The sequence below is a fragment of the Pinus tabuliformis genome, chromosome 4_1, assembly GCF_031772625.1.
Source record: "Pinus tabuliformis cultivar Carrire ecotype Pingquan chromosome 4_1, CPIR1, whole genome shotgun sequence".
NCBI classification, from domain to species: Eukaryota; Viridiplantae; Streptophyta; class Pinopsida; order Pinales; family Pinaceae; genus Pinus; species Pinus tabuliformis.
In genome coordinates, this window is record NC_142303.1 from 361,304,054 (window position 1) to 361,329,619 (window position 25,566).

The following is a 25,566-nucleotide window of genomic DNA, read 5'->3' on the forward strand; positions in this document are numbered from 1 at the left end:
AATGAGCTACAGAGTAAACACTGACTGGCGTTATAGAATTCGCCACCAATATGATACAATGAAAGAAATAGGAATCATAAAGACTTGGGTCGGAGGGTTCTGAAAAAATTGGAAGAACCCCTTCCTTTCAGTAACCTAGAATGGGAAACTTTCAACATAACTAGAAATCGAAAACCTTTAGGAGAAGTATTCTAGGAAGCTTACCCGATAGCCAATGCTGAAGGGGTAGAACATGGGAAACCTAGGGAGCATCGTTCAGGACCTTCGGTGACTTCTGGAGGCCGGAAACATGTCCCCTCAACCATAGGACAAAGGAAAACAAAGAAACTGTTAGAGATTTGGATATAAAATATAATGATAACCTGAGAGAAAGGAAAATTCGAAGAATTTAAGAACTTTGCATTGATAAACCCTTACCAGAACACTACTGCTGCAAGAACCAGGTTGATTACAGTCCTGAGCTCGGCGGTGTCCATAGACCTTCTGGTTCATTCGACACAAAGGAGTTCTGGACCATTCGGCGCGAAGGAGAAGAGGCGGAGCTGAAACAAAACCCTGTGCAAATGGATAGAGAGTCTCCACGCTGCCGGATAAACAAGGGTGGAGTACATTGAACTAAGCACAGCCCTCGGATGGGCGTAGATGCATCCACCGTCGATGATGGGAGAAGCCCGAGGGGCGCGAAGTCAGAGTGTACGCTGGCCATACCCCATCACGTGACAGAGCCGGTGAAAAATAAATTTCCAAGCCAGATGTTAAGAGCAGACAACAATGGCCACTGAAAGCAAAGGAATGAGAGTACCCAGCATTAATGCCATCGTCAAAACTTCTACGGAAAGTTTTTCTGTCAACTCAAAACAAACTCACTGATATTACATGAATGGCGTATTTGATATTTGATAGTTATGTAAGGTTAAAATGTAATATTTAATATGCACGTTTGAGGTTGAATAGGGCTTGACATATATGTAAAAAAAGAAATTATCAGGGTAAGTTTATATCATGTGGGTGGGTACATTACACTTACAGTTAATGGATGAGTGATCACTGTTATATGATACGTCACTGTGCTTATGTCAATTTGTTTTTTTATATTTATCTTTGATGTCAATGTTGTGGTGTTAAACATTTTTAAAACTCTGATAGTTTTAAGCGGCTGCAAATTTTGGCACGATTTTGTTAGAATTTTATATAATTTTTGGCACGATTTTGTTAGAATTTTATATAATTTTTGGAAATCTAAATTATAGTTGTCAAGTTTCAAAATTTTAAGTGTTACTAAATTTTTTAAGATAAATATTAAATCTATTTCTACCATAAAAAAATATTTCAAATATTCTAAATTAAATATTTTAAAAAATAATCCAATTCCACTAAAAAAATTAATATTGGAAGAAAATGGTTGCCTCTGGCTATTTTTGTTTTTTTGGGGCCATTGTATACAGTTTTGGGTGACTCTGTGCAACACCTCTTGTAAAATGTACAGTTTACGAATATAAAACACTGGGATAAAAAGACATTTCCGCGTTGGACAGGAATTGCCAGACCTGCGTGTGCTTCTCCATCGCTTTCTTCATTCCTGACGTTGATACTTTTTGGCATGATTCAGCTCCCTTGGGAAATGAGCGCAAGTTCTGAGGCTTCTAGTTGTCAACCTGGAATTCTCGATGCTTCGGACTTGAGGAAGACGTTGGAGATAGAAAGATGAAGATGTCGCACCCATAGACAGAAATAAAGTTAACGGCGGCTCTTGTGACAATTTGGCAGACGACGACAGTAGAGACACGTGATACGCCATTTCTTTCCAAACCAGATAGCCCTTCCCCCAGCGGTACCATCCATGCAATGCGTTGTTCATCTTTTCTTGTTGACTTACGGGTGTTACCATCGAGTGTAGTTGCATATAGCTTTCTTTAGATATGAATGCATAAAACTATGAATACATGTGCTTTCTGGCTGAGAGATCGCATGACGTTTATGTAATGAGGATGAGACTATGAATGTAAAAATAAATTTTTAAATACAACGACGTAAAGATCACATTATTATCAAGATCAGTCAAAGGGATTTACAACATGGGAACTTACACCAACCTATCCACTTTCCAATTTACTAGGTAATATCTTAGCAACCTACCCATAATCTGCATTATACTTTAATCGCATTGAATTTATAGTGTAAAATGAAATAAATAGCTGTTAAGTTTTTTGGGTCAATTTTGAGTCTTTCTATGGGCATTGAATAACAGAACGAACCCAACATGGGGAAAACCTGCTTGCCAATGAAATGGATGCCGTTGATGGCATTGGCATTGGGATGTCTCATAATTTGCTCGCTATTGCTATATTTTCAAAGTGTCTGGGTCAGTATAGAGGCCGAACAGCTCCAATCGGATCTGGAAAAGCCCGCTCGTCTGCTGCAATGAAGAGTAAATGTCGTTAAGGTGGACAAATCTGGCTGTGAATCTGCACAGATTTCAGAACTTCAGGAATATGACGCTGATTCCAAAATTGTCAGTACTGCAGAAGCCGCGTCAATGGAGAAAAGGACGCAGTCAGCAACGTCCAGGCTGCTGCTGAATCGGCTTGGCCAAGCACAGGAACAGCCTCTGTCGTTCATGATAGTTACCGGGGAAAGATCTTCTCCCTGCAAAACTGCTATTGGTTCCAATATCATGATGAAGACTTACAAAAACAAAGTGGATTACTGCAATCTGCATGGTTGCAAGGTCTGGTATGCACTGGAGGTCTGGGAAAAAGGATTCACTGGCACATGGGTTAGGTACCCTCTTCTTCTCCGGCTCATGAAAGCCAACCCTTCTGTTACGTGGTTCATGTGGATGGACTCAGATGCCATTTTTACAGATCTCAATTTTTCCATCCCCTTTGACACGTACAATGTGTGGAACAAGAATTTCGTCGTCTCCGGATTCTGGGAAAAGGTATGATACTTATACTCTCTCAATTATCATTTGTCAACCCACAATAGTATTGAAGTAGGCTTTTCCAAATTGTTCAGTGGCTTGTGATCAGCACAGAAGCTTGCTTTTGGTTGCATTGTGTTAACGGATCCTTACAGAGACTGGATACAATGAAACAAATCTGATTGCTTTCCAATAGTTAGGGATTTATCGTTTACAACGTAGCGTGGGTGGGGAAATTGTCATCTTAGAATGTTAGGCTGCATACATTTCCTCTTCCTTAAAGGAGCCTGCGGCTTGACATTCAACAGATTTAATCCCCGTTAAGGCGCATAGATTGGTTGTTATTCTTTCAGGAGCCCAGAATTTCTCATTGGACTAGTTTATTCCTCCTTGTGATTAACAGATCAGGGATTAACATGAATGTAATCTAATGCAGGTTAAAGTAGGGTTGAGTTATCTTTAGGTTCTGCTTAAATTTTCCAATATTTGGAAATTTTAATGAAAATAAGTGCATGTTGACTTTACTAATGTATTAAATAAATATTTTTGAATTTATAGTTAAAATAATCATTTATAAAAAATAAAAATAATATATATATATATATATATATATATATATATATAATTGAAAATTTATTCATAAAATAAAAATAAAAATATTTATTTTATTTGAAATAAAGTATGAGAAATTCTTCACATTTTGCAGAGGGTAAATTGGGTAAACTAGTTATTTTGATTATAAAACTTAATGTATAAGGAATTGAAGAGAGTTGAATCTTTGAAACTAACAATAAATAAAACTTCATGTAAAACTTTAAACTACTTAAACTAACTCTTAAAGGGATTAACATATATATATATTCAAAATATAATAGAATATATATATATATATATATATATGAAATTTTGTTTTTTATTTTATATATAAAAAACAAACTTTTAAGTTTTATATGATATTTATTAAAAAAAAGAATTAAAAATTAATGTCCTTAAGTTGATATTTGATAATTTTTCTTTTTTATTAATGTGCTACTCTTTGTGATTGATAACAAATTCGAAATATTGAATTAAAAGTTAACCTCCTTAACAAGATATTTAGCAATAAGTTTTTGTTGGTTATTGTACTTTGATGGCAACTTCAGATTACAAGTATTGAATTAAAAGTTAACATGCTTAACAAGATATTTAGCAATATGTTTATAAGTTTCTGTTTGTTAGTGTGTTGATTATACTTTGTTGGCACTTCCAAATGCCATAGTAATGGAAATTCCCGTCATATTTTGAAAAAATTGGGTAAAGATTTTTGTAAATTCAAGTTATAGTTGATAAAATTTAAAATTTTAGGTGCCCTAGACCTGTTTGATGGTGCTGAATCCATTTCCACTATCAAAAACATGATTAAACATTGCATCTACAGGATTTTTTGAATTTTTTTTACCCGAATTCTGACCACTTTAAGCCATTCACCCAAATCCTTTGCCTCCTTAACTACTCCCTTTCAAACTACTCATCTTTCATGTTAATAACTTAAAAAATAAAATCTTTCATCAAAACTTTAAATTTATATATATATAAATTTCAAATAAATTTATTTGGTATTCTATTATTAGTAGAAAGTTGAATGTTTATAATTATAAATAAAAATATATATTATGTCTAAAGAAAAAATAATTTTTTTGAAATGTAATTTTTCTTTTAATTTAAAAATTGTTGGGTTGAAATAATATGACATTCATATTATTTTATATATATATATATATAATAAATTCAAAATTAAAATAAATTTAATTTTGATATAGAACAATATATATTTATAAGTTGTTGTTAAGTGCATTGCTCATCCGAAAGTTACAAGGTCAATTCTCCTCGATACTTTTTTGTTCCCTTTAGGATTGATCTGCCCAAATTTTCTTATGTAAAAAACAATCTATATATATATATATATACCTTGATATTAATTTTCCATTATTTACAAAATCAAATCATACTCATCCAAAATTAGCCAAAATTTCCTCTGTATACAAATTTTTTATTTTACCATATTTATTATAATGATAATAATAGACTCACTCCACATCTCCAAATTTGGAACGTAACATACTCCTCTGCATTTAAATTAAAATTAAATTGATTTCATTTTTTATTATATACCTGGATATTAATTTTCCATTATTTACAAAATCAAATCATACTCATCCAAAATTAGCCAATTAAATTTTCCTATATGCAAATTTTTTTATTTTACCATATTTATTATAATCATAATAATAGACTCACTCCACATCTCCAAATTTGGAACGTAACCCTTCTTTATACTCCTCTGCATTTAAACTAAAATTAAAATGATTTCATTTTTTATTATTGATTTAAAATAAAAACATAGGATAATGCAATGAGCTATTTCCAACCTATAATACCTAACATGGAACTCTATCGCAAAGGAGCCAGACTGGATGGCACTGAACGCAGGAGTTTTCCTGATCAGCAATTGCGAATGGTCCTACACATTTCTTCAAAACTGGAGAGCACTGGGGGCGCCCGAAAACATTGTGAAGGCCAAGGAGGCCATGAATTCCGTTATAAAAAGTAGACGGCAGGATTGGGATCCTGACGACCAGAGCGCATTGGTATACCTTCTGAATCAGAACAGAAAAGAATCCGAGGTGAAGACCTTCCTGGAGGCCGGTTACAACTTGCATGGGTACTCGGATTACATTGTAGATAAATAAAAGGACATAATGCAACGAAAAGAAAAGTGGCCATTAGTCACTCATTTTTGTGGATGTAACTTCTGTGGTGGAATAGCTATGGCTATCAGCGACCGATGCGCTCAGGGCTTCGAGAGAGCGTTCAATTTTGTAGATAACCAGTTGCTTGCGCTTGTAGGACTCAAGCATTCCAATCTCTCCACTTCTTCACTTCAGCCCATCTCATCGTTACCCGATTGATGACTACGGTTTGCCCATTTTGTACAGCTCGTTCCTATTCAGTTCAGATTCACGAAAGTAATATGATTACGTAGTCTGTTATATTTTCCAAATAATAGTGAAAGGAAGGAATCAGAAGGAGAGATTTATTTGGGAAAAAGGGTATTTTCTGGTGGTATTTCATATAATTTTTTTTTACAAAAAAAATTAAATAGTAATTGTATTAAATGTTGTAAAAGAAATAGTGTAAGCGGATAGCATATGTAAAAAAGCATAAATGAAGAAAAATGTAATATGTTATATAAGTCAATTAATTGTTGTAATTTAATATTGTTATTTTTATTGTTTTTTCCTGACATTAAAAGTGAGGAAAATGGTCATAGTGTATTAATCAAAATTGATATTCGTGACAATTTAAGGTGTGGTTGAAAATTAATTGCTGAGAAATTTCATTCAAAGATTCAATTCATTTTTATCAATACGATCATTCTTCAATAAAACCATTCAACCAAATTTATGGGTGCCATTTTTCTATAAGAAAGCATAACTTTTCTCTCACAATAAAGGGCATATGATTACTAACATAAAGTTGATGTCTAGATAGCCATGCATGGACACAATGAACACTAGTAACTTGAAAACAACTAACATAAAGTTGATGTCTAGATAGCCATGCATGGACACAATGAACACTAGTAACTTGAAAACGAAAAAGCATTCGGAGGACAATGATCTTTATTTATATATATTTATATGTTCATATAGGCACAAGCAAAAATAATCTTTATCTATATCTTCAAAATGAAATAGGAACAAAAAACATTAGCCTTACATAATATATTATGCAAAATATGTAGCAATTTCAAGATTGGATTTCAATATAAAAATCAGATATTTTTTAAGGATTTACTATTTTTCCTACATATAGTATTGTAAAGGACTATTGTAGTTTGAAAATTTATAAGTATAGAATGTAGGCAAATATTCAAAAAATACATGTAATTTACTATTAAAATTGGTATTTTTTTTGGAAAATTTCATCCATATATATATATATATATATATATAAGTAAAATAGACTAATTTTTAATGAAATTGACTAATACTTTTTCAAAAAATGTCCAAAAAGATAGCCCAATAAAAATTGAAATTCAAACAGTGTTCCCACATTTCTTGCCATTTCTTGCCATTTCTTGCCATTTGGAAATGTGAGTACATATTAGAAATTAATATAAACCATATAAAGCTTGTTATACCTGCCACTTACAATGATTAAATTTTCCCTCATGGAAAAAATAAGGATTCTTTACCATTCCCATATCAAAATAGTACTTCTCCCACCACCAAAATTAATAATAATAGAAAAATAAAACCTCACCAACAACAATTTATCCCATATATAAATTTATCGTTGTAAAATCTAGTGGATACACTATATTATTTCAACACTAAAATTGTGAAAATTATTAAATCTACTGAATATTAAATGGGAAATAGATATGATATTTTACTTTTCAAACAAGATTAAAACTACTTTTATACATCTTAAAACAATTAATATCAATGTTAAAAAATTTAAATAAAAAGAAAATTTCACGCCACTATTCACCAAATTCCCACACTCCACCGTGTAAAATGAAATAAATTAGTAAATTCAACTATATGAAAACTACTCCTATACATCTTAAAACAATTAATATCAATGTTAAAAAATTTAAATAAAAAATATAATAAAAAGAAAATGTCAAACCACTGTTCACCAAATTCCCACACTCAACCGTGTGAAATGAAATGAATTATTAAACTCAACTATATGAAATAGATAATAATTTGATAATTAATTTATAAATGATAAAATCATTTTCAACCTTCCTCATATAAACCTATATAACTTGTTATTAGAATTTATGAACTTGTATATTTAAGATACCACTGTAATAATCCCGCTTACTTCACTTTAATCATGCTTTATTTTTTGAAGTGGAAAACATACTCATAGCATTTATTTTTTAACAACGGACACACTAATTTACTCTACTAAACCTTGGTCATTCCTTTGGCACAAAACATGAAATATGGAAACGTTGTTAAGAATTAAAAAAAGAGTTTGTTGTTTCAACCCTCAACAAAAGAAAACTATCTACCAAGTACATGGGTTGCTTGAGCTTTATTTTTAATTCACGGTCATAATTCATGACTATTGTATGTTACCTTCTCTATACATTTTGTATCAAATAGTTATCATCGTGAAACATGTTTGAATATATATCTATATATATTTTGGGCGAGGGCACATTCCCCTTCTTTTAGAGATTGTGGTTATAGTATTGTTATTAACGCACATAGTTACACATGGTGGTGGCCCATGGATTACTTATTCTGGCATAAACTCCTTCAGACTTTGGTTATATTTTTTAAAACTTAGTGCATTTGTTGATAAATTTTGTTGTTACATTTTAAACTCTTTATATAAAGTTAGCTCATACAAATACATTTTATTATTGAGAAATGGCTCGGTTGTTTTTTGTTTTTTTTTTTTAAGTCTTGAGCTATCCTTGATTCCACTACAGAATTTTCTAGACGATATTGACAACTGGTGTAGGTGGCACCACAAGGGGTACATTTGCCACTATCAGACTTTGGTTTTAGAGCCTTGACATGTCCGATGATCCATGCCCTCCGTAGCTACGGTTAGAGATCGATTATCAAGAGAGCTCGAGGTGGTCTTGGGTAACTACCTCGCACTCTCTACCGATGTCGAGACTCATTCTGCCTTTCGACAATGTGGAACTAGGCTATGTAACTTCAATTTTTCTCTCTTTGCGTTCGACAACATGCAATTGTTAGAGCTTTTCCAGTCTATGAATGACTTTCCCTATAGAAGGGAATTGCTGCAAGCAAATAAGGATTGTTGCAGGAAGAAAATGAGGGTTGTATCCTCGAGGTGAGGTAGGTACCTTGCTATTCAAAAATTGTTGTGCAATTTTCTCTGCTTGGTATTTTCTTTCTAGCTATATACCCTATCATTGTACCCATAATACATTATTCTAAATTTTGTTTTCTTTTCTATTCTCCCTTTCATTCACCTTCAAGGCTTTTATTGCACGAGTTAAGGGTTTAAATCCCTACATTGAGTAGGACTATACTATCAACAATTAATTTCTGCGAAGACCCTTAGCCTCTAAAGGCATTTTTTAATTTCTATTCAAGTCTCTCTCTCTTTTTTTTCCAGAGTTCCTCTGATTGCGAGTGTGTTCTCCTAAAGGACAAAGTATAAATTTTCACAGGTTTAAGTGGGAAAGAGAAGTCTTAGGCTAGGGTTTGTCACTTGTTTTTTTTATTTATATCTATCAATGTCTTTTTTTTTTAATCTTGGTTGTCGCTGAATATACCCTTGTTTAAATTTCTCTCCATCTTAGGTAATTGTTTTTAGAAGAAAGAACCCTTACACCAATTCCCCTTTTTGTCATAATATAGGTGTATTATTGGTAGAAAAATGAGAGCGACTATAGACCGGTGACTACAGTCCCTTGTTTTTTTTTCATATGGTCGCCTTTTCAATTGGTTCAATCTCTTATTACCCTTATACTTCACTTACTAGGTTTTTCTCATCCACATGGCTTGACCCCATGTTTGTACAAGAAACTTTAATTCAATTTATAATATTGGAAGAAAATTATAGTTTTTATTTTTTTCTTATAAGAAAATGACCAACGACCTCCTTTACTATACAAAAGAATGCTTACGGGGAATAAACAATTTTGTTATAAAATTTGAATCTTTCACTATTTCGTTTGTCTATATAATGAACTTAGCAGAGGGTTTCCTTACCGGTTTTGGTTTCAAACCCTTTTCGCTTTTATCTATGACAACAATTTTATCGTTTCAGTGAAAAGAAGCGGTATTTTCCTTACTATTCCACCATATGCATGTAAGAATTTCTTTAATTTTTTTATGCAGGTAAGAATTTCTTTAATTTTTTTTAAAGTAAAAAATTTGCGGAATTCTATCTACAAGATTTAATTTCTTTCATTTTCAGTTTTCCTAGATAGTAGCAGAAAAGGGTTTCTACCTATAGGTTGTCATGGGTTTTTATCCCATATAGGGATTATTTTACATTACTCCAAATTCGTTATGTTGATTACCTAGAGGACAATAAATGTATAATTCTTTCTTCGGTATTTATTACGAATTGGACAATAAATGTATAATTCTTTCTTCGGTGTTTATTACGAATTGAACAATAGGGTTTTATTCTATGTAACAATATTATAGACAATATTCCATTTCTATAATGTTCATTTTTCCTTTAATGGTTTAGGATCCCAGATGGAACCTATCATGGGTCCTGCTCATACCTTCTTGTACTCAGAGTGTTGGACACCTAATCCTAAATGGGTTAGTGTGGAAGTCGAAAAGACTAAGCAGTCCAAGAGACCTTGGGATCTGAAACCCAAGAGTCACATATTGTACTATAAATGTATATCTGATGTTAATAAAAAATGTACTCACTGATTTATCTTTCCTATTCTTTGCTGTCCATGTGTGTTTAACATGGTATTAGAGCAGGCGTATTCCTGCCCTGCATAATTACTGTGAGCCATTTGGTTTATGGCCTTTATGTGCAGGTTATTTCTGCCATGACTTCTGCATTTCATAAATATTTTCTCAGCTAAATTCTAGCTGCAACCTCTGTCAATTTTCCAGCCCTATTTTTAGAATTCCTAAAATTAATTGTAACTCCTTGACTGCACCCTCTGCACTCCCTGGGCTGTGCATATTCCTTTCCTGCGTGCTGTCTGCACTGTCCATGAGCGTTTCATGATAATTACGCTGCTCCTGTAGCTGCTCCACCTGCATTTAATACGCTGCTCTCTGCATACGAAACGCTCCTTCACCCAGCGCTATTTGTGCCATTCTTTACCTGCGCCCTCTGTCATTTACTGTCCTGACCTGGTATGAGAACAGATTATTTCTCAGATTGAAGCATCAAGGACGTTGGAAGGACATAGCCAATGTGTTTCTTCCGTTGTCTGGGTCGAAAAAGATACTATTTATTCTGCCTCTTGGGACCATTCAGTGCGGAGTTGGGATGTTGAAACTGGCGTTAATTCATTGACAGTGGGTTGCCGGAAAGCACTGCATTGTCTGAGTATCGGTGGTGAAGGCTCTTCACTAATTGCTGCAGGCGGGGCTGATTCTGTGCTTCGAATATGGGATCCGCGTATGCCAGGGACTTTTACTCCCATTCTTCGACTGTCATCGCACAAATCCTCCGGGGGAGACATGTCTTGGTATCGATATTGAATGGTAACATTTGAATGCTGGGATGTAAGATGGTTAAAACCTTGAAGTCAAAGAGTTGAAACAACGGTTTGCAAATTTGAATCTTTGTGTTCAAATACTGGTGCGTTGGTTCATATATCTTATGTGAATGTATTCATGGCCGTACGCACTCTTTTGGCCGGATTTCTCTTTGCTGGGTGAAATTTTCACTTGCTGGACCGTCATCTCATTGCCTGGAGGAATCCCTTCCCTGGCTGGATAAATTTGGCTATTGTTTGAGTCGCTTTCTCTCACCTATGGCGTCGTACAACGGCCCTACATACAGATTTCTGGCAGGGTATACGAGCTATGCGTTGATGTTTCTTTTTCCTTACCTAGTCGAATTCACTGATAACCCAAACGCTGGGTGGGCTTCTGTTTGTTGACGGATTGATCCACCATCTTTTAATTACTTGACCGTCATCTGATAATTATGTCGTTGGAATTTGGATGGGCGTTCGACTTGGATGCCCTAGATCAATCCAATTTTAGATAGAACCTCAATTTTGCTTCTGTATGTACCAAAGTATATATGCCATTGGAGAAATTAAGAGAACATAGTGAGAAGTTATTTGTGCATGTGTCATTTGAGATTTGTGCTCACGAAGTTGAGGAAACAGTAGAATCACCAGCTGAGAAATTTGAATGTCAGGCATTCAATAGGCTGTTGGATTTCGTAGTCCACAACTTATTCAGCATTCAGCCACAAGGAAGTCTTCCTTCGGGAGCTTGTTGGTAATGCAAGTGATGCTCTAGATAAACTGCGGTTTTTAAATGTGACTGACCCTAGTGTACTTGGATATGGTGGTTACTTGGAGACCCACATAAAACCATATAATGATAACGAGACAATTACTCTATTGGGATTCAATACTACTTCTGTTGTTGCTGACAAGATTGTTGTCTCAACAAAAAGCCCAAAGTCTGATAAGCAGCATGTGTGAAAGATTGATATCGGCGGAGTTTCTGTTATATCTTATAAGAAATTTCTGCATTTGCTCTAGGTTTTCAAGCATCTGAAAGTCTTGAATATTTGTCTGGTTCCCTGTTATAATCTATTTTGGTTTGTTGCAATTTCAATTTCGAGTCGAAGTCCTCATGTGGATGATTGTAGCAGAACTCCTGTATCACCTGGAGGAAATGTGTTTGAAAATGGGGGTGTAAATGGTCCTGTTAATGGTGTTACGAAAAGGAATCCACCTCCTAACTGCTCAAATGCGAATGGAAATGGTAACCATGCCTAAATAAGACTGAACCGATTGAGTTTGGATTGTAAATTTTTGGTGCTTTAAGTTTGAGTGATTGTTAGCATCAATTTTTCTTTGATATTGAAATTAAGTGTTGCTTGCTCTCAAGCATTACAAAAGAGGTCCAAATCTACAATTTGCGGAACGTTCTGTACAGAAGATAGAGTGGGGCTGTGTGTTACATCAAAGATAAATTCTGGGCAGATTGCTAGTGTAAAGAAGCCGAGTTTGAAGAGATATAGGGGCTGCAAATTAAGCTAAGCAACCAGGTTCCAATATTTTATTCACCTTGTTTATTTGGCCACTATTAGGAAGCAAACGACCTCTGTACTTCTATTTGTTGACTGTGTATTCAGATTAAAAAGAAAAAAAGTTTATTTATGGGTGCCACTGCTATATATATCAGTATTCTTATATAACCTCTGCACCGAATTGATTATCTGGCTTCTTCCTCTACATAATTTACACACAAGAAACCAAATGACAATGCAATGGTAACTGAATCTCCATCTCTAAAGGCTTCTCTGAACTCCTGTTTCCGATTCAAAACTACAGCTCGCCTCGCTGAGTTCATCTTCCTGATCTGAGCCGAATTATAAAGTGTTTGTACTTGGAGGAGCTCAAAACACAGTTATCTAGTTACTTAATATATTGCTGCTGGCTGTTGGTATTCTGGGTCAATTTCTACCATACCAGAATGAGTTTGTCACAATTTGGATGCCATTTAGAGACTATTTGTGTGGCTGTATATTCTTCTCATTAGCTGATACTGAAGTGTTGATATACGTTGAAGAGTGAAGGAGTATTTGAAGGATCCAAACAAGTTTGCAGTTGCTGCTGCCCCAATTGTGGCATTGTATTTAAAACTCATTATAGTGCATTGATTCCTTGATTCCACTGCTGCATAAAGATTTTGGTGAGCTGATTGTAATCCTTTATATTGCACACTGATCATTTGCTGACATTTATAAAGGATATTGCTGTGTACTGTGAGTAGATATTACTTTTCTGCATTGAGTAGTAGTTGTGATCAGTTTTTTAAGGTGTAAATCAGACATTGAAGGAAAAATGGCCAGAACCAGTGAAGTATTACAGTTCCTTAAAACTCTGATATTATCTACTGTTGATGACACATTACAAATCAGCAAAGGATCTCTCTCAGAAATTCAGACATGTTTACAAAATGCACAGGAAAAGATCGATTTTTTGTAGCTTGAATCACAGCTACAGCAAGAAGAGCTACATCAAAATAGACACCATTCTGAACCTGTTTTTGTTCAGAACATTGGGACAACCACCCATCAGCAGCATGTTAATAATGGTACAGTTCATTCAAATAAAGCAGCAGTTGTATATGCAGATGCAGAAACTCAGACTGCACTTCCCAAGCCCATCATCAGACCTTGGGAACAGCTTGTCCACAACAAGCACAGAACTGGTCTTGGATATGACAAGGACTTGTCCTTTCATATTCCAGACTACTCAAAGCCCATTCAGTTTCAGAGTGCTGGATTCCTAGATGACAGTTCACCTGCTTCTCATGACAGTTCAGCTTCAGCTGTTCCAGATTCTGCCCCTCTTCCACAACAACAACGACAACAGCAACAACAACAACAACAGATTGAGAAATGCCAACACTATGATCAAGTTGGCCATTTGGAAGATTACTGTTTTGATCTTCATCCATGTAAGCACTGTCATAAAACCAGCCATTCTTCACACAGATGCTTCAGAAATAAACGTCCTGCAAGAACAAAGATTCATCTTGGATGGATCACTTCTTGGCAATGGGCATCAACAGCCAAGAAGATATTCCAAACACATGTCAGAACTTGTTCCAGAATATTGAACAGTCTTGCAGTCGAGTTTCCTCCATCATCTCACCTTGTATCTGACAGGGGGGGAAATGATGGTCATCTACAAGCCTCAAAGTCACATCAAGCGAGCCTGAGCCACAACCTGCCACACCAGTTTCAGAGTTGTAGCCAGAGACAAAGATGCCCCTGAACATGCCTTCAGTTGGCGATCTGGGACACTTCCTCTAGCAGAAGACTTCAGCCTCTTGCCAGTTTTGGAAAAATTCCAGGAACAAAATTGAGAACACTTCCTCTAGCAGAAGACTCCAGCTTCTTGCCAGTTTTGGAAGAGTTCCAGGAATTGCATTAAGCATTCCAGAATTGTTGGTCATCCTTAAACCATCACAGGTTGAGACTTCCCTTTTCAGGTTGAAGTTTTACCTTTTATGCGGGGTGAGACCTCCCTTTTATGGTTGAAGGTTTCCCTCTTTAAAACAATAGGATCACTTCCTCTAGCAGAAAACTTCAGTTTCTTACCAGTTTTGGAAGAGTTCCGGGAACTGCACTAAGCGTTCCAGTGTTGGTGGTCATCCTTAAACCACCGCCCTTTATAGCAACATTTCATAGAGCACATTCAGCCTAGTGCTGCCATGCATTTTTTGCACATTTTGTATTACAGCTCTCTTCTTGGACTCATACATAACCCTTCAGATTAAGGGGGCGAATGTTGGACACCTAATCCTAAATGGGTTAGTGTGGAAGCCGAAAAGACTAAGCAGTCCAAGAGACCTTGGGGTCTGAAACCCAAGAGTCACATATTGTACTATAAATGTATATCTGATGTTAATAAAAAATGTACTCACTGATTTATCTTTCCTATTCTTTGCTGTCCATGTGTGTTTAACAAGAGTAAAACTTAACTTTGGGACTGACACTCGCTTACAAATCTTACTAACAATGCTTAACCTTGTTTTTTTTTTGTGTGTTTTGCATACACTTATAATGAGATTATCTACCATTTTATTGTGAGTAAAATTATAACACAAATATTTATATGTAAACTTCTGTACGATAACTTTGTGCATATATAATGAGAAACACACATACATATTCATCATTTCCATATATAAATTATTAAAAATAACACTCTTATTAGCGATTTAGTGTATCTTTTTCTGTTTTAGACATTCAATCAACAAAGTTCCTTTTATGCCAAAAACATCTTACCATTATTTTACTCCAGCTTCATTGAAAGCTTTACCGGTTAGGTTAGAATCAAACATTTTCATAAAAGTATTTTCTTCCTACCTGCATAGCAATTTCATACAAGTGTTCCAAGTGAGGGGGGTTCTTGGTGGACTCTACAATATTGTAATCAGTTTCCTCTACAGAAAGAGCGCAACCTCCACCGTGGGTAGCAATAATGTCTGGAATGTTTAGGAGAATGTCAACTTTGAAGAGTAGGGACCTATTTAAACCTGCCTTGGTGTCATTACCTCTAACCAACCACCTTCCTGTGCAACATTCTTTGCCTTCCAACTACCTTGGCTTGTGACAATCTAACATATGAATATCCTCCAATAGTCTAACATATAATCCAATGATGAAAAGAGATGATAGGTGGGCTGGAGGGAAGTTCTTCTCAAAGGGAACACCTTAAATCGTAATTATTTTTTTAAATGACTCAGTTACAACATGTTTATGAATAGTTGAATTTAGGCAGTTGTGAAAACAATTTGTTCACCAAACAATTCCAACTCAGATCTTTTGATTTTGTAAGAAAATGAGGAAATGGAGTAGGCTTTGATTGATTTATGTGTCTACTTGTTATGAAACCATTTAATATAGTTTGTTTGGGTGCAATCACATATTCAACCACTACTTCCACCATTAAATCTTATCGTTTGAACAATATTATAAAATTAATTATTAATATAGAATTTTGTTAACTCATAATATTTTTAATCACTTTTAACAATTAAAAAAATCTATCTATACACTTTTTCAATTATAATTCGTTTCTAAATTTAAATTTTTAATATTATATATATATATATATATATATATATATATATATATATATATATATATATATATATATATATATATATATTGAAATAATTTTATCCAAAAGAGATATCAAGATAAATGTAAAAATCCCCTTTTATCTTTATTTGTTTTTTAATGGGGAAGTCTAATTATGTTATGTTTAACTTTTTAAACTAATGATACAATTTTTATGAAATTATAAATTTTATTGTTTAAAATGTATTTTTATACCTCCACTGTTTTCAACATAAATGTGAAAATCTCTTTTTTTCTTTATTTTTTTTAATGGCTAAGTCTAATTATTTTATGTTTTAATGGTACATTTTTTATGAAATTATAATTCTTATTGTTTAAAATGTATTTTTATACTTGTAATTAGGTTATATTATTTTGTTTTTCAATCAACAACAATTTAATTTTCATTTTTTTTTAATTTAAATTTCTATTTTTTTATTGGTTCATATAGAGGAAGTGACTAATTTTATGGGATTATAAATAGTCTTTGTGAAAAAAAAAATATTTAAAAAAGAAAAGTTATATACTACCAAGTGTCATAATAGTACATATATCAATGCTAATATTTATGACCAAATTTCAGTCCAATCTTATGAGTGGTGAATATTTGATTTGACATGTTATCATAAAAATATTTTATAATTAAAATGTCATTAACAATTTTTATTGATTTGACATGTTATCATTAAACTATTTTATAGTTAAAATGATTTTTTTTGTCAAAATGTATTTTTTACAAGTCAATATGAAAGAGACGTCTAACTCTTATGTTCACATAAAGTTTACATATAATATTAACATAAATTAATAATAAAATAATATTTTAATATTTATTAAAAGTAAATTATCTTAATATCTATCTTAAATAAAATAATCTAAAATCAACTTTATCTAAATAATATAAAGAAAATAATTGAAAACAACTCTTTTTTATTTAAATTTCATTCAAAATTGCTTTTATATCTTAATACTATGGAGATATATCATTTTTTAGAATTGGAACATGATATTTAAAAAATTGTTTCAATGAAAATCATAATATATATATATATATCTATATATATATATATATATATATATATATATATATATATATATATATAGGTGTGTTGTTTAATATGAGTGAGGTGTAATTTTTATCATGTTCAACGCACATGCACTTGTACATGTATATAATCACATACTAAGAATTAATGTAGATTCATTTTAACTTTGATCCATCATCCATTGATTTGTAAGCAAGCGACTAATCTACTAATTTCACTAACACATTTGTGGAATTAACTTTTGATCTTTGTGAAGGAGAAATCCTAAAAAATATTAAATCTACACAAAATTACTTGACTTGGGTTGGCATGTGTGCAGGTGCACTTGTACATGTATAGACTCACATACTAAGAATTAATGTAAATCCATTTTAACTTTGATCCATCATCCATTGATTTGTTTCCCTAACGCATTTGTGGAATTAAATTTTTGATCTTTGTGAAAAAGAAATCTGAATTAACTTTTGATCTTTGTGAAAGAGAGATCTGAATTAACCTTTGATCTTTGTGAAAGAGAAATACGAATGCATATTAAATTAACAAAAAATACTTGACTTATATGTCCATTGAAATGGTTGAATTGCCAAATAATATTTTAATTTTACACATATTTCATCCCAAGCATCATGTTGAAGCAAGATAAACCCTTTATCACTCAAATTCCACAAGAGGAACCTTATCACTCAACACAAAAGACCATATGATGCCTGCATATATTTCTTAAGTATATATATTTTATTAATATTATGCATGGTGGTGTAATTTATTTTATTTTATTTGTATAATACACCAACACACACTTTTGAAGAGAAATATCTTTATAAAGTTCTATTTTGATTTCTAGGTAATATGTATATAGTTTATTTATATTATATAGCAACGCAAATCTTTTGAAGAGGAGACAAGGCTAAATACCCTTATAAAATTTATTTTATTTAAATTTTTAAGCTACTCAATATCAACTTTTTCATTTTACCATTTCCCTTAAACTTATGCTCCTTAAACTTATATGTATTTATTAAAAAAAGTATAATAAAAAGTTGATATTACAAATATTTTAAAAAGGAAACAAGGCTAAATACCTTTATCAAATTTATTTTATTTTAATTTCTAAGTTACTCAATATCAAATTTTTCATTTTACCTTTTTCCTTAAACTTATGCGTTTGGTTAAACTTATATGTATTTATTAAAAAGATATATATAATAAAAAGTTGATATTACAAATGAATGCATTCTCTTTTATAATATTTTTCAAAAATTATTTTTAATATAATAAAGATCAATTGCATTATTAAGTACTCAATCACATGTTAAGTTGGTTGATCAAATTCACTCATTGATATTTCCAATGGAATAAGAAAATATCTTTTTATGTTATTTTGATTACAATTCCCTGCTAGATATAAAACAAAATTGATCAATATACACCCATATTAAATCATAATTTAAAATTATTTGTTACAATACCAACTTCTAAACCTTTAAGCTCATAAAAGATCAGAATGATTTATGATTGGATTTATTAAAAAAAACTCAAATATAAAAATAAATTTTTAAATAAAATAAAATCATTTTTTTACCTTTTCAAAAATTCCATCAACCGCATTTAATCTTATTAAACATTATTGTATGTGAACTAGGAATTGGCAACTAGGATAACCCTTAAACTACAAGTAATCAATAAAATACAAACAATTTTAATATTTCCTGGAGGCATCCAATATCTTTATAAAACCAATAAATTAAAATAATAATAATAATAATTTTCTTTTTTAAAATATTGATTCGTTTTATCTTAGTTCTGATAACTTCTTACTTATTTTACATAAGATGCGGGTAATAAGCATCAATAATACATATTACACTGGTTTATTTTATAGTTTTCAAAAAAATTTAGAATATACACTAATTTACCAAAAAGTGATTAATTTTTCTATCAAGACCTATCACTTATATATTTTCCCTTTTTTATATTATTGTCCATTTGTCCTCGTAGGATACACTTTAGTTCTTCTAATGTTTTCTTTCTTTTAAATTAAATATGAATATATCTTTACATATTGTATTTATTTAATTTGGATGGATAAATGGGATGCAAATTATATTAATAGAATATTGCAAAATGAATTTATTTTTTGGGTGCATTAAAAGAAGTGTAAGATTAAAAAAAATAATAATAATAAAAGGAAAATAAAAAATTAATTTGTATTAGATATTTTTTTCAATTTGTTAAATTATTATGAATTTTGATGGTAGTTATTCGTGTTATTTGTGTCTATATAACTAATTTGTAAATTTCCATGCATTTTTGAACGCTCAACTTGCTAAATTTTGTATTTTTATACTATATGGAATAGAATACAATAACACACTTTTGAAGAGAAATATCTTTATAAAGTTGTCAAATGATTTTGATTTCTAGGTAATATGTATATAATTTATTTATATTTTATATGATCGAGGCAGATATTGGTTGTGACCCGTCTATTCCACTTGGACCCTCACGGTTGTTTCTTTTAGTTTTTTAGTTTCCATAATTGTAGCACAGTTTACTATTTTTGGCAATTTTCGAGTCCTGAACTTTGGGAGCCATTTTGAGGTCCTAAATGATGTTTTTTTGGCAAAATTCCTCTGCGTATTATAATATCAAACGCATTGATATTTGTAGTCCTCAAACAAATCTTTCCAACAAGGTATCATATGCGTCAAACGAAGATAATATGACCAAGTTACAACCCGGGGAAGTTGGCTACCCAACTAACCTCAATAGGGCCCATAAACTCTTGGTGTTACATCTCCTCAGGTTAAGGTTTTCTATTATTCTTCAATAATAAAAAGGCCCTTAAGCCTCATTGTAGCTCAGTTTAGAGGCATGTAGTTGCCACATCTCTTCTCAAAGATAAGCTACCATCTCTCAAACTATCTTATTTCCATTATGTTTGTAAGAATAATTTAGTAATTTTCTATTAATGAAATGAAGTGTTTTTTTGCTGCAACTCTATGTTTATGATTATATCTGTAAGTTGTAGCATTCCTGTTTAAGTTCAGATCAGTGGTATCAAAGTGGTATGCTCTTTCTCTATTTTTCTTTGCATGTCCCCAACGAGGTAAGGGTATAAGGAGTTAGGGCTTGATTTGGTTGATCCATTGCAGGAACAGCCTCAAAAAACTTGATGACCTCCCATGGCAGAAGAAAAGAAAGACGAGGGGGTAGGAGATCCTTTTAAAATTTTGCTCGAGGAAGCCGTCGAGTGACAAAGGGACGCAATTATGGATAACTTTGCCTAGATCCTTCGATGACTACCCACAAGCGATGTATCTTCATCCAGCATCCACTCTGGAGGTGCTACTCTTTTAAGGTACAAGTTATCTTTTATATTTCCATATTTGAAGGCCTGATAGATGTAGACATTGTAGATAAATGGTTAAATCCGTTAGAAGGATATTTTTTAGTTCATGACTTTTCCAATAAGTAAAATATTTTTTTTCACTTCTCAAAGTCACCCCACATGTCAAGGACTGGTGGGAAACCTATTGTGAACAAAAGGACGAGAGTGAACTCTCGTTGTTTTCAGCCGCACCCACTTGGAATTATTTTTGACATGCCATCAAGGAACAATATTACACTGTAAGGAGCTATGAAGATACATACATAAAGTGGACCACGCTATGACAAGGAAGGGACCAAGATGTGCCAGAGTTCACAAATACTTTCCATACCCTTCGCATGAAGCTAAGTATTAAGGACACTGAGTTGAATTTGGTGCTCAAGTACCGCGACTATCTACACAAGTACATCCAAGACAGGATGGAGCTCCTGGACATCTCCTCACTCAGCATGGCATATCGGTACGCTGTAAAGACTGAGAAGAAGTTTAAACAAAAGAAGCGGGACCTTGGATCCGTGAATCCAAAGCAAGGAAAAGGTGCCCCTAAACCACAGAACAAAGGACCAAGCCAAGGAGGGGATACCCAGAACAACCTGCTGAGGCCGCAAGCAAAGAACAACACCATGAAGATGAAGAAGGACACCGGAAAATGGTGTGAGTTCCATAAGAGCTCCACTCACAATATAAGTGAGTGTCGATCCATGTAGTCACTGGTGGCCGAGCTGAAGACTTCCGAATCAGATGCAGGTTTTGACTCTGAATCAGAACCCAATAAGGGAATTAACAAAGAGAAGCAAATCATTGATGCGGATAAAGATCCAGGAAATTGAGCCTAAAGATCCAGAGGAGGGAGAACGCCTCTTCCACTCACAGATGTGGGTGAAAGGTTTTCTGCCGCAGTTCATTGACGACAACAAGAGCCAAAAGAACCTCATTTCAGTAGAGGTCATGAAATGGCTAGGCCTAAAGACTACAACACATCCATAGCTGTACACCATTGGGTGGCTTCACCAAGGACGAGATCTTCCCATTAGCTAGCAATGCCATCTTCCCTACAACATCAAGCCCTTCATGGATGAGGTACTAAGTGATGTTGCTCCTCTTGAAGTTTCTGATGTATTGTTAGGACAACCATACTTGTCGAAGCAAAATGTTGTATAAGAGTCTAGGCCTCGTTCTGTGATTATTAATTTAGCTAATAAGTTGTGTAGGATATCGGAGGTAGGCCCGCCTACCACCATCTCTTTGATCACTTCAAAGCAATGCAGTAAGATAATTTCCCAAACCAGATTTTTTTTTCTTATGATTCACGTGCAAGGCAAGAAAAAGGTTGTGGCAACGCCTTCTAAGAAGGGCTCCTCTGCACAGCAGCAGCAAATGGACAAGGTTGTGGAGGAGTACAGGGATATTTTTGCCTCGCCCACAGGGGTATCCCTACACTGTCAGGTCAAGCACTCCATCAATTTGAGCTTGGGCACGCCGCTGCCCAATGGACCAATCTACCGATGTTCTATTCTGGAGAACGATGAGATCAAGATGCAGATTCAAGAACTACTACAGAAAGGGAACATTAGGTCAAACTCATCACTCTGTGGGAGCCCAATTGTATTAGTATAGAAGAAAGATGGTACTGGAGGCTCTGTATTGACTATCAAGTGTTGAACAAGATCATTGTCCGGAATAGGTACCCAATCCTGCAAATTGATGACTTCTAGACCAGCTCAAGAGGGGAAAATATTTCAGCAAGATTGACTTGAAGTCAGGTTATCACCAGGTGTTTATCGAACCCTTCGATGTGTGGAATACTGCCTTCAAATCCAAGGAGGATCTTTCTGAATGGTTGTTCATGCCATTCAGATTGACGAACATCCCTGCAACCTTCATGAGACTGATGGACAACATCTTGCGACCCTTCACCAATGCATTCATGGTGGTGGTGTATTTAGATGACATCTTTATCTTCAACCAAAGTTGGGAAGAGCACCTCCACCATATTCGACAGGTCTTTCAAACCCTTCGACAACAAAATATGTGTGTTAACTTAGAGAAATGCACCTCTGGCCTGACCCAAGTTCAATATCTTCGATACATCATTGATGAGTAGGGTGTACATGTAGACCCATCCAAGATATAGGTCATTCGGGATTGGTCAGCCCCAACCACTCTAATAGAGCTCCGCAGCATTTTGCGTCTTTCCAATTTCTACCATAGGTTCGTGTTGGGGTTCTCTCATCTCACTTGGCCTTTAAGTCAAGTCACCAAGGGTGGATTGAAAGAAAAGTTCTTTTGGTTGGAAACCCAACAATGAGTGTTCTTAGAGTTGAAGAATCACCTCTGTTTTGCACCAATGCTCACATTACTAGACCTGCAATAACCATTTGAGATAATTGAGATAGATGCCTCTGACTATGCTATTGGTGCATTTCTTACTCAACATGGGCATCCAATGGCTTGTCATAGTGAGACACAATCTGAAAGTACCCCACTTACGACAAATAAATGTATTCCATTGTGTAGGTCTTCCGTTAATGGAAGCATTACATTATGGGGAAGGAAACTATCATCCACACAGACCGCTGACCTCTACAGTTCATACAGACACAAGGGAAGCTGCAAAAGATTGTCATCAGAAATGGTCCACCTATCTACAACAGTTCCATTTGAACATTAAGTATAAGAAGGGCGTCACCAATAATGTCGCTGATTACCTCAGCCGACCACTGGTCATTATGCTAATCACTATGGTCAACTCCTATGGGAATGAGACATCGAGGTGACCACATCTTTACAAGAGCAATCCAGAATTCAGTAACATATACTAGACACTCCTAAAAGGGAAGAAAGTTCCAAATTTTCACCTTTATGATGCACTATTATGCCACTTGGGACATATCAGTGTTCTTTTAAGTGAGTGTGCCAAGATGATTTGGGAGGCACACTACAATCAGGTTGCTGGACATTTCGAAGTAGAGAAAATAATGGCAATACTGTAAAAGTATTTTTATTCACCGAAACTTCCTCAGGATGTTGGGAAGTACATTAGATCCTGCAACACCTGCGCCATTGCCAACCCAACCATCAAGAAGCAAGGCTTGTATACTCCTCTACCTACTCCTAATCGGCCTTGGGAATTTTTCTCCATGGATTATATGTCAGGCCTTCCTTCTACTAAGCACGACAATAATTGCTTTTTCATGGTCGTCGACAGATTCTCTAAGATGGCCATCATGGTAGTCTCAAGAAGAGTATCATAGGAGATGACACTACTAAGCTCTTCTTTGAGCAAGCGTGGGTACACATTGGGATCCCACTGTCCATTATCTCAGATCGAGACAACAGATTCCTGAGTGCATTTTGGTCAAGTCTCTAGTCGATGCTGGATACACAACTCACTGAGTCCACGAATTTCCCTTCCCAAACTGATGGCTAAACAAAGGTTGTCAATAGGATGATCATACACATTTTGCGCATATACGACTCAAAGAATCCACACACATGGGATGAAAGTATCCCATATGTCCAACACAGCTACCACAGAGCTCTCCACAACTCAACATGCCACAACCCCTTTCAGGTAGGGCCAACATTTCAGCCACTATACCCCATTGATGTGGCCATACCTTTTACAGCCACTCAGGTAGATTCTTCTCACATGTAGTCCGAAGCTGAAAGGGCTAACAACTTCATTGAGTGCATTCAACACATCCGCTAATAGGTCCATGATATATTAGAGAAAGCTAATGCTAAGTACAAGCAACGCCATGATCAACATCGACTGTTGCACTAGTCTAGGTGGGTGACAAAGTTTGGCTACATTTGCAGAAGGAGCGCCTTGCTGGACCTCGCCGCAAGCTTCACCCACTTCAATATGGGCCATACACCATCACCAAGGATGTTGATGATAATGCCTTCGACCTCAGCATCCCATCGTTCCTTGGTCTGCACCTAGTGTTCAATGTTGATTACCTTCAACCATAGTTTCCACCATTGTTGGACACATATGACATTGCAGAACAACTCACACCAATAGAGTTTAACCCAGACTGCATGGAATAGACCACAACTGATCATATCATGGACACACAAATCAAGAACACTCGACAACAGAGGATATAACTATATCGAGTTGTCAAAGTAGGTCAACTCCTTCACCAAGGCAAATGGCTCACTAGGGACCAAGTTCAGCAGAAGTTTCCTCCTCACTAGGGACCAAGTTCAGCAGAAGTTTCCTCATCTCATGAAGGAACTCAATGCAATGGGGAGCATTTCTTCCTAAGGGGGGATGACTGATCCATGTGGATAATGGTGGCCTCCCGTCTATTCCACTTGGACCTTCACCATTGTTTCTTTCAGTTTTTCAGTTTCCTTAATTGTAGCACAATTTACTATTTTGGTAGTTTTTCAGGTCCTGAACTTTCGGAGCCATTTTGAGGCCCTAAATGACGTTTTTTGACAAAATTCCTTTGACAATCTTCAAGTAAATCACATCAATAGTTTTAGTCCTCAGAGATATATTTTCAATGAGGTATCATATGCGTCAAACGAAGATAATATGACCAAGTTACGACCTCAGGAAGTTGGCTACCCAACTAACCCCAACGGGGCCCATAAACTCTTGGTGTTACATCTCCTCGGGTTAGGGTTTTGGTTGTTTATGGTTTTCTATTTTTGTTCAATAATAAAAAGGCCCTTGAGCCTCATTGTAACTCAGTTCGAAGGCATGTAGCTGCCACATCTCTTCTTAGATATAAGCTAACATCGTCCAAGCTATCTTATTTCGATTCTGTTTGTAAGCATAGTTAAGTAATTTTCTATTAATGAAATGAAGTGTTTTTGTGCTGCATCTC

General features: G+C 34.5%; 1 pseudogene; it reads left to right on the forward strand.

Annotated features, from left to right (window-relative positions):
- LOC149175801 (putative glycosyltransferase 3) overlaps positions 1 to 5,975 on the forward strand; it is a 105,261-nt pseudogene extending 99,286 nt beyond the window's left edge.
- Positions 5,976 to 25,566: the final 19,591 nt, after the last annotated feature.